Source organism: Squalius cephalus, assembly GCF_949319135.1.
Source record: "Squalius cephalus genome assembly, chromosome: 14".
NCBI lineage: Eukaryota > Metazoa > Chordata > Actinopteri > Cypriniformes > Leuciscidae > Squalius > Squalius cephalus.
Genome location: NC_137135.1, coordinates 37,347,905 through 37,356,187, shown reverse-complemented (window position 1 = coordinate 37,356,187; position 8,283 = coordinate 37,347,905). Strand labels below are relative to the sequence as shown.

Sequence of the window (8,283 nt, the reverse complement as noted above, 5' to 3'; positions counted from 1 at the left end):
CAGTACGTGAACAATGGAAATGTGAAGAACTCAAACTGCAGGGATTTGGTGGTGGGAACAATATTTTAAATGCATGTAATCGTATGAGAACGATTTGAGATGGAAGTCGTCACATCTGGATAACAAACATTTTATCCTTTGGAATGAAATGCACTGATCGATCCTCTACAAGCAGAGCAAACTGCAAAACATGAACAGAAATCTGACAATGGAGTCAGATAAATCATCTTGTTTCCCTTTGAATTAAGTTTAATAATGACTCCATTGGCAGATTTCTGTTCTTGTTTTAAACTCAGACTCACTTCATTTTGACATTTTAATGTAATATATTCACAACGTCATGTTTCTTCTCCAGTAAATGTATCTTGATTTAAGAATGTTTAGATATTAGTGCTGGAAAACAAGACAGAAACACTAAGGAAGAACATCATTTTTTATTTATTTTTTTGCAGAGCAGGAACATATTCTTACTCGTTCAGTAAACAAAGTCAACTCTGATTTCATTTCAACTTTAAGCTTTACAACCTAATTGCAATTTTACAATGAAATTAAACGTAAAATCCTGAATGAGGATCATGATTGTGTGATGACTCAAAATCTCACTCACACACACGCTCACACACACACACACACACACACACACACACACACACACACACACACACGCACACACACACGCGCGCACTCACAGACACTATATGTTTTAATATAGCAGCACATTATTGAGGAATGTCTGGAGGCCGGGCGAATGTAAGCGTATACTGGAGTAATGCTTTATACAGAAATATTATAAATCAGCTTGATCCATCACAGTCCCGTCTCAGACAGACTCTTGTTTCTCCACCGCAAGTCTATTTAAATCTGTGACTAACAGCAGTTTAGCAGAAGAGCTCAGCTCTGAGAGTGTGTAGGAAACAAGGAACACACTGAATTAAACGTGAAGTTTTGACGTATAAAGACTGAAACGGTATTTTCTTGTCAGATGTACTCCACACATCAGAGCTTGTTGGACTGAGAGATTAGATAGATGCTCTGATCAGGGTTCCCCCGCCTCGCTTAACTTCAAATTCAAGCACTTTCAGGTCCAGTACCTTGATAACAAGGACTTGATGTGGGACACATTTCGAGTGAGAGCAAGGTTACATCGCGTTACCGTTTTCATGTTTCAAACACAACTATGCTTTTTTTTTGCATTTATTTTTGGTCATATGACAGATCTGATATTCTATTTGTTGTATTTACGTTTTGCATAAAACTGAAGAATATTCGGTAAAATTACTGTATTCTAAAATGATCTGATATTAACTTTTGCATGAAACCATGAAACGTTGAGGTTCCACCGTAGTAGTTTCGTGTGCGCGTGAACATCACGGCAGCGCACAACACACAGTACCTCACGGGGAAAACACTTAGGGCCCTATTTTAACGATCTGAAACACAAGTATCAAACACGAAACGCAAGTATCTTTGTGGGATAAAACTCGATTATCCCGATAGCATTAGTACGCCATCACTGAGAGAAAGTGTTGTTCCTAACCCTGAGACACTTTACAGTCAAACATTCACACACCGTCAACATTTCTCATATCATCACAGTTATTCGCTATAGTTTAGAGAATGGTAATAAAATATGAGCAGAACTGTTGATATTTGACTGGTTTTGTCCGTCCTTCTGTTAGACTGTCTCACACATGAATTATGTTGAATATCTGTCAGCTGTTAAATTTAACTACACAATTAGATAATACCAGTTTAGCTCAACCAATCACCAAGCAATGCTTCATTGTGTTCAGTCTGTGTGTAAAAAGAGCATTAGCAATTAAAGACAACACACTTCAGCAAAACATGATCAGCTCAAAGTGTCCCAATCATTTCTGGCCCCAAATGTCACTGGTAGTCTCTGTATGAAGAGTCTTTGGGTGTAATATGTCACAGTTTACTTTATTTTGCTCTCCTCACTCATACTAATGAACTATAGTGTCCTGCACACACTAGTATATAAATATATCTATAGACTAAACACGTAATACGCATGTGAACGCAGTCAGCATTTTCACACATTCACGTTTTTTAATGATACTCATCAAAGTTTTTAAACATTTTTCAAAACTTGCACCTTTGAACCTATTTCAAGGTTTGCGTTCTCGAGCTCCAAATTTACAATGTGTAAATAATCGGCATTAAAAGTTTCTGTTTTCAGTTAGAACGGTAAAAGAAGTGATAGAAGTGAATCAAACTAACTTCATCTGGACAATAACTTTACTCTAGATCTGCTGTAAAGCCTGAACACTCTCTGTTACTGTAATCTCCTGTTATCACTGTAAAGCTGCTGTGAAACTCTATATATTGTTAAAGCGCTGTATAAATGAAGATGATTTAACTTTAAAAAATGATATCTGGTGTCTGAATAATTGTTGGTTTGACTGTAAATACAGTGTTTGGACGCGCCACATCCTCGACTGTAACTACAGCAAACCACAGAGTCTAATAGACACAAGCCTGGTGTACGCGGTCGTGACGGGTGAAACCACACACACACACACACACACACACACACACACACACACACACACACACTCCTTCAGTCCTGTGGCTCTGGCTGAAGAACAGAGAGATACAAGACGCTTCTCACTGTCATCGCTCGTCACACACACACACACACACACACACACACACACACACACACACACACACGAGCAGATGCTGTGAGGATTCACGGTTTCAGCACAAACGGCCCTTTCAAACATCTTAACCTGTTAACATATTAACATATTTTAGTATAATCGTTATAAATTAGGTATCATTTCAAAAGCGTAAACATTCAGAATTCATCCTGTTAAACCGGTTGTGTAATCGGACACCGCGTTGCCATGGAAACGGGACTTTAGCGGCGGTGTCACATTTTATAATCACAGGAACCTCAACTTCACATTTGCAACTTGGTTAGACATATGATGACATCAGTTTTCTCCAGAGCGGCTTTATATATATATATATATATATGAACTAAATAATAACTTTTTCTTTGTTTTTTTAAACAGAAATGAAGCATCACTGAACCGACTTAAGCTGGACTGTGACGCTATTCTCTTCTGGAAACAAACTGTTGCATTATTGTCCTGTTATCTCTGTAAAGCTGCTCTGAAACACTCTGTGTTGTAAAAAACACTATAGAAATGTGACTTAACTTTATTTATTAAAACAGATGGTTTTGATTTTCTAGCAATTTTAGAGCCCAAATGATTTTGTTAAAATATTTATTTTGTATAAAATAAAAAATGTTTAGTTCATTACATTTGCTTCACAGTAATCTTTTTACACTTCCACTTCTTTGCATCAGTCTGTCGAGTGTCTTCTTTAGAGAGACCAACCTTACACTGCGAAAGAATCTCGTCTTCAGACATCTAAACATTCTTAAGCTGTTTTGCATCTCAAGTAAATCTAGATTGAGGATATTAAAAAAGATCAAACTGAAGTGAGTTTGTGCTTAAAATAAGAACAAAAATCTGCCAATGGAGTCAGAAAAATCCTCATGGTTTCCCTTTGGATAAAGTTTATTTTTGTATTTTTTATGCATAAACACTTTTTCAGAAAACAAGCCTTAAAATCTCACATATTTTTGCTTCTCCAGTAAATGTATCCTGATTTAAGAATGTCCATAACCATCTAAGTTCAGATCTATCATTTATCTTCAGTCATCATTTACTCAAACTCAAGCTGTTTCAAACCTGCATGAACACTGCAAAACATGCTTTTCTTACTTGGTATTTTTGTCTTGTTTCCAGTCCAAATATCTAAACATTCTTAAATCAAGAAGCATTTACTAGATGATTAAAATGACATAAGAAATTACATCTTGTTTTCTGAAAAAGAAAAAAAAAGTTAATTGAGTTTTTGCTTAAAACAAGCAAAATTTTCTTCAAATGGGTATTAAAACTTAATTCAAATGGACACAAGATTATATTTCTTACTCCATTGGCCTATAATTTTGCTTGTTTTATTTCACTTAATTTTGATATTTTTTTCACAAAACAAGATAAGTGAATATATTTCTTCTGTTATTAAACACAAAAGAAGATATTTTGAAGAATGTCGGTAAGTAAACTGTTGATAGACCCCATTGACAACTCTCCAACATTCTTCAAAATATCTTCTTTTGTGTTCGGCAGAAGAAAGAAACTCATACAGGTTTGAAACAACTTGAGTAAATGATGACAACATTTTGATTTTGAAGTGAACTATTCCTTTAACAGGTTTGGCTGTCTTCAGTTTCGCCGGATCTGACCACCCAAACGCACTTTAATGCAGTCGCCATTTATTTTCCCTGCTTTAACAATCTTCCAGCTCCGGTCCCCGTTTCAGGGTTGAGTTGGGATGATGAGTCCAGGGGCCACAACGTCTCCTCTGTGCTTTGTGCGAAAGGGTTCACGGGAAGAGCCCTAAAACGTTCCACTGTATAAAAGGTCACGAGTCTCGAGTTACAGGTCAGCGTGGAAGAGGCGAACACATGCTCACACACACACGGTTAATGTCACTATTACCATCTGACATCACTCCAAAAACACTCATAAAACAGACACACACACACGAGATGCGGCCAGAATCGGAGCAAATGTCCCTCATCCACAATAATCACTTATTCTGCTATTTTCCTTCTGGGTCCTGCACATGTTGGTCATTTCAACGGCCCTATTCACTGCTCCATTTTAACATCTCCAATAAAGTGTAATTGAACCTCATTACTGGCTAATTGTAGGGTTTTACCGCCTCAGCGCATTCAGAAGCCTCTGGATCATCGCTAACCTGCAGTTACGGCTGTAAAAGTTCCTGCAGTTTATATGAACACTGAAATTGTTCGTCTAAATTTGATCGCCAATTTTTAATTCAATTCACATTTATTTGTATAGCGCTTTTCACAATACACGTCGTTTCAAAGCAGCTTTACAGAAAGTGCACAAGTCCATATTACAATTTACAGTGATCTGTTATCAGAGGTATTTCAGAAATGTACATACAAATCTCAGTTAGCAAAAAAATTGTTAATTTAAACAATGTAATAATTTAAGGCAGAAACACTGAGCTCATTGAAGTAATGAATACTGTTTGTTAACAAATGATTATGACATTTAGAAAAATGACATGTAAATTAATCTTGACATGTTCCTTACCAGTACCTGTGTGAAATCACAATTTGAGATATTACTTACCTGTGTGAAATCATAATTTGAGATATTACTTACCTGTGTGAAATCATAATTTGAGTTAAGATGTTTTCCACCCAAAAGGTAACGTTTAAAAAAAAATCATCTATAATGTTATAGATCGTTAATTTAATAAATAAAGCAGTTCACCTGATCCTTCTGTCATCATTTAAGTCCCAAGCACGATAATTATTAACCTCAACACCGACTATAACGCTGTTTATTTGAAGTTTTGTCGTTCAAGCGCTTTAAAACCAGGTGTATTCTGACTGGCTGTCCATGTTTTTAACTGTTAATCAACTGGGGAATAAAATCGATTCCATGTCTTTAAAGGTATAGTTGTGTATCTTCTCTTTTCCCAGTGAAGTAGAACTATTATTAAAACTTTACTTACAATTATTTTCCTTGGTGTGAACTCATCTACTACTCGGTCTCATGTTGCTTCAAACATGCTGGCCCTTTACTCTCTGGAATATAAAATAAGACATTTTCAGTTTCAGATTTGTGATTAAGAAATAATTTAGGTTTGGAAAGACACGAGGGCAAGTAAATAAAATAATTTGCATTTTGAGTGAACTATACCTTTAATAGGATAATTTTTAGGGAATGTCATACCTAAAGCTGCTATTCATGTTAAGAAGTTGACAGCCAAACGTTTTTAATAACATATAACTGCTAAAAGGTTTCTTACCTGTGTGCTGAATCATAGTCTGAGTTGTGATGCTTCTTACATGTGTTAAATGTTAGTTTGAGATGTTCACTTAAAATCTCTCCTCAGAGTTAACGGTCACTCGACAAATTAGTCACGCCATCACTCAAAAAGACCGCGCGCGGGAAACAGACTCGAACTCCCCAACGACCCGCCGCTCATCTGTCAAACCTTCAGCCGTTTTCTCGCATTATTTTCCACCATATATTATTCTTTCCTCGCGTCTTTTTCGAGTAGGCCGGGAGTGCGGTGGGTGTTTGAACTGGAAGCGTCTTGCCGTTGTTTTCTTTCCTAAAACACCTGTACAAACAGCGGCCGCGCCAAGTGACAGCTCTCGGCCTGACACAGCGGGAAGCGCGTACCCGCCACTTTAGCGGACGCGCACATGCCCGACCAAGACGGTCGCGTGCGCTCAATATCTAAAATGCAATAGAATACTTAATTAATTAGCGACGATTTGACCCTCAGTAATCGTCACCATTGCACAGAAACAATAATATAGCCTAATAATAGAAAAATAAATTCATATAAATATGCAGGACCATATTTGAAGTCCCCCTGTGGTGAACATCCAGCTTTTAATGTTGTTTATATGTATATGTGGTGTTTTTAATATGCTTTAAGACAAAGCATGTGTAAATTCATAAGTCAACAGCATTGCTGAGTATTTCCTCCTTAAAACTGCAGTGAACCAAAGACACACTTTGAAATCGCTGGTGTTTCTGACGTCACAAACTACCTTGGTAACCAATCAGATCAACGTGTGATCGTAAACCAGTGGATCTCTAAGCAGAGTGAGTGAGTGGAGGCGGGGCTCATTTGCATATTTATAGAACCACTTAAGAGGCAAGGGTCAAGCTATTTTAAGGCATAATATGTAATACTGGTGATTAAAGAGGAGTTTTAAGGGATAAAATTGTTGACTACAGGGATTTAAGCAAAATAAAAAATAAAATAAAGCAACAATTACAATTGACAACATACTGCATAAAGACCTACAGATAAAATATCATTTAGCTGATTACTTGTTTGTAGATAAAACAACTTAAAGGCCTGTTCACACCAAGGACGATAACTATAATGATTGGGATAACTAGTTTTAATCGTCCACACCACAATTATAACGGCACAGAAGATGATGATGTTGGAATCACTTTCAGAATGATTTTTTTCCAACAGATGAACGATAAAAACATCGATAGCCAGTCAGAATCCTCCTTATTTTAAAGAGATCGAGCATTTAAAGCTACAGACCACAAAACTACACAGCGCATAAACAGAACATTATAGTTTAATTATCAGTATAGCTACCTGTAGTTATTGTTTTTTTCTTATATATATATATATATATATATATATATATATATATATATATATATATATATATATACATACACACACACACACACAATTTTAGCTGATACTAATTTCGGCCGATAATGGATATATTGGCAAATTGAATAAATCAAAATGCAAATTTTTATATAATTTTTGAGAGCCTGATTACAAAAACAAAAGTCTCATCATTAAAAGCCAAGCACACAATTATTATGATGTTCTCATTATAATGTTATGTAGCCGATATGACAGACTTGCACTGCACATGTTGCACTGAAGCTTATTTTCCTTTTCAAAGTGATTTCAATCATATTTCAAGCAATTCATAATCATCATGTTGAACTGAAGAGTCTAATCTGAAGGAAAAATACGTTATTTATCGGCTTTAATATATCGGCCAAACGTTCTTATGGGGCCAATATATCGTCATCCCTAATATATATATTTACAGGGTTTGAAATTAATTTGGCTAGCAATTTTTTAAGTTACCGGCTATTCAGAACTTCTACTAGCCAAAAAAAAAAAAAAAAAAAAATTTACCAGATTAACTACGCCACAGCTTTTTCACATGCAGATTTGCATCATATATATATATATATATATATATATATATATATATATATATATATATATATTTGCATCAGTTATAGTTACTAATGTTTTGTAATAATTTATCATTAAACACTGAAAAGCTGAAGAGTGCAGTTAATATGTGTCTCTTCGTGGAGGTCAAGTGAGGAGCGGCTCTTAAGCGACGGAGTAGATGAGATGTGGAGTGTGTGAACAGTGGAGTGTGTAGCGCACAGTTCCACATCAGATGAAGTGACGAGCGCTCGTGTGTGAGAGCTGTCGTGTGTGTGAGCGCTCGTGTGTGTGAGAGCTGTCGAGAACAGACTATTTCAAGACCAATTACTCACCGGCATCATGTTACAGTAAATTACAGGCAGACATTTGAATGATATTAATATTGGACAATATTCCTGACCACACGTCTACATCCTCCTCCACATTAATACATCTCCTGACCGTGGGATT

General features: G+C 36.2%; 1 long non-coding RNA gene across 1 annotated transcript in view; it reads right to left on the bottom strand.

Moving 5' to 3' along the window:
* The window catches only part of LOC307171614, a 457,352-nt gene that overhangs the window by 125,600 nt on the left and 323,469 nt on the right, over nt 1–8,283 (bottom strand). The window lies entirely within an intron of this gene.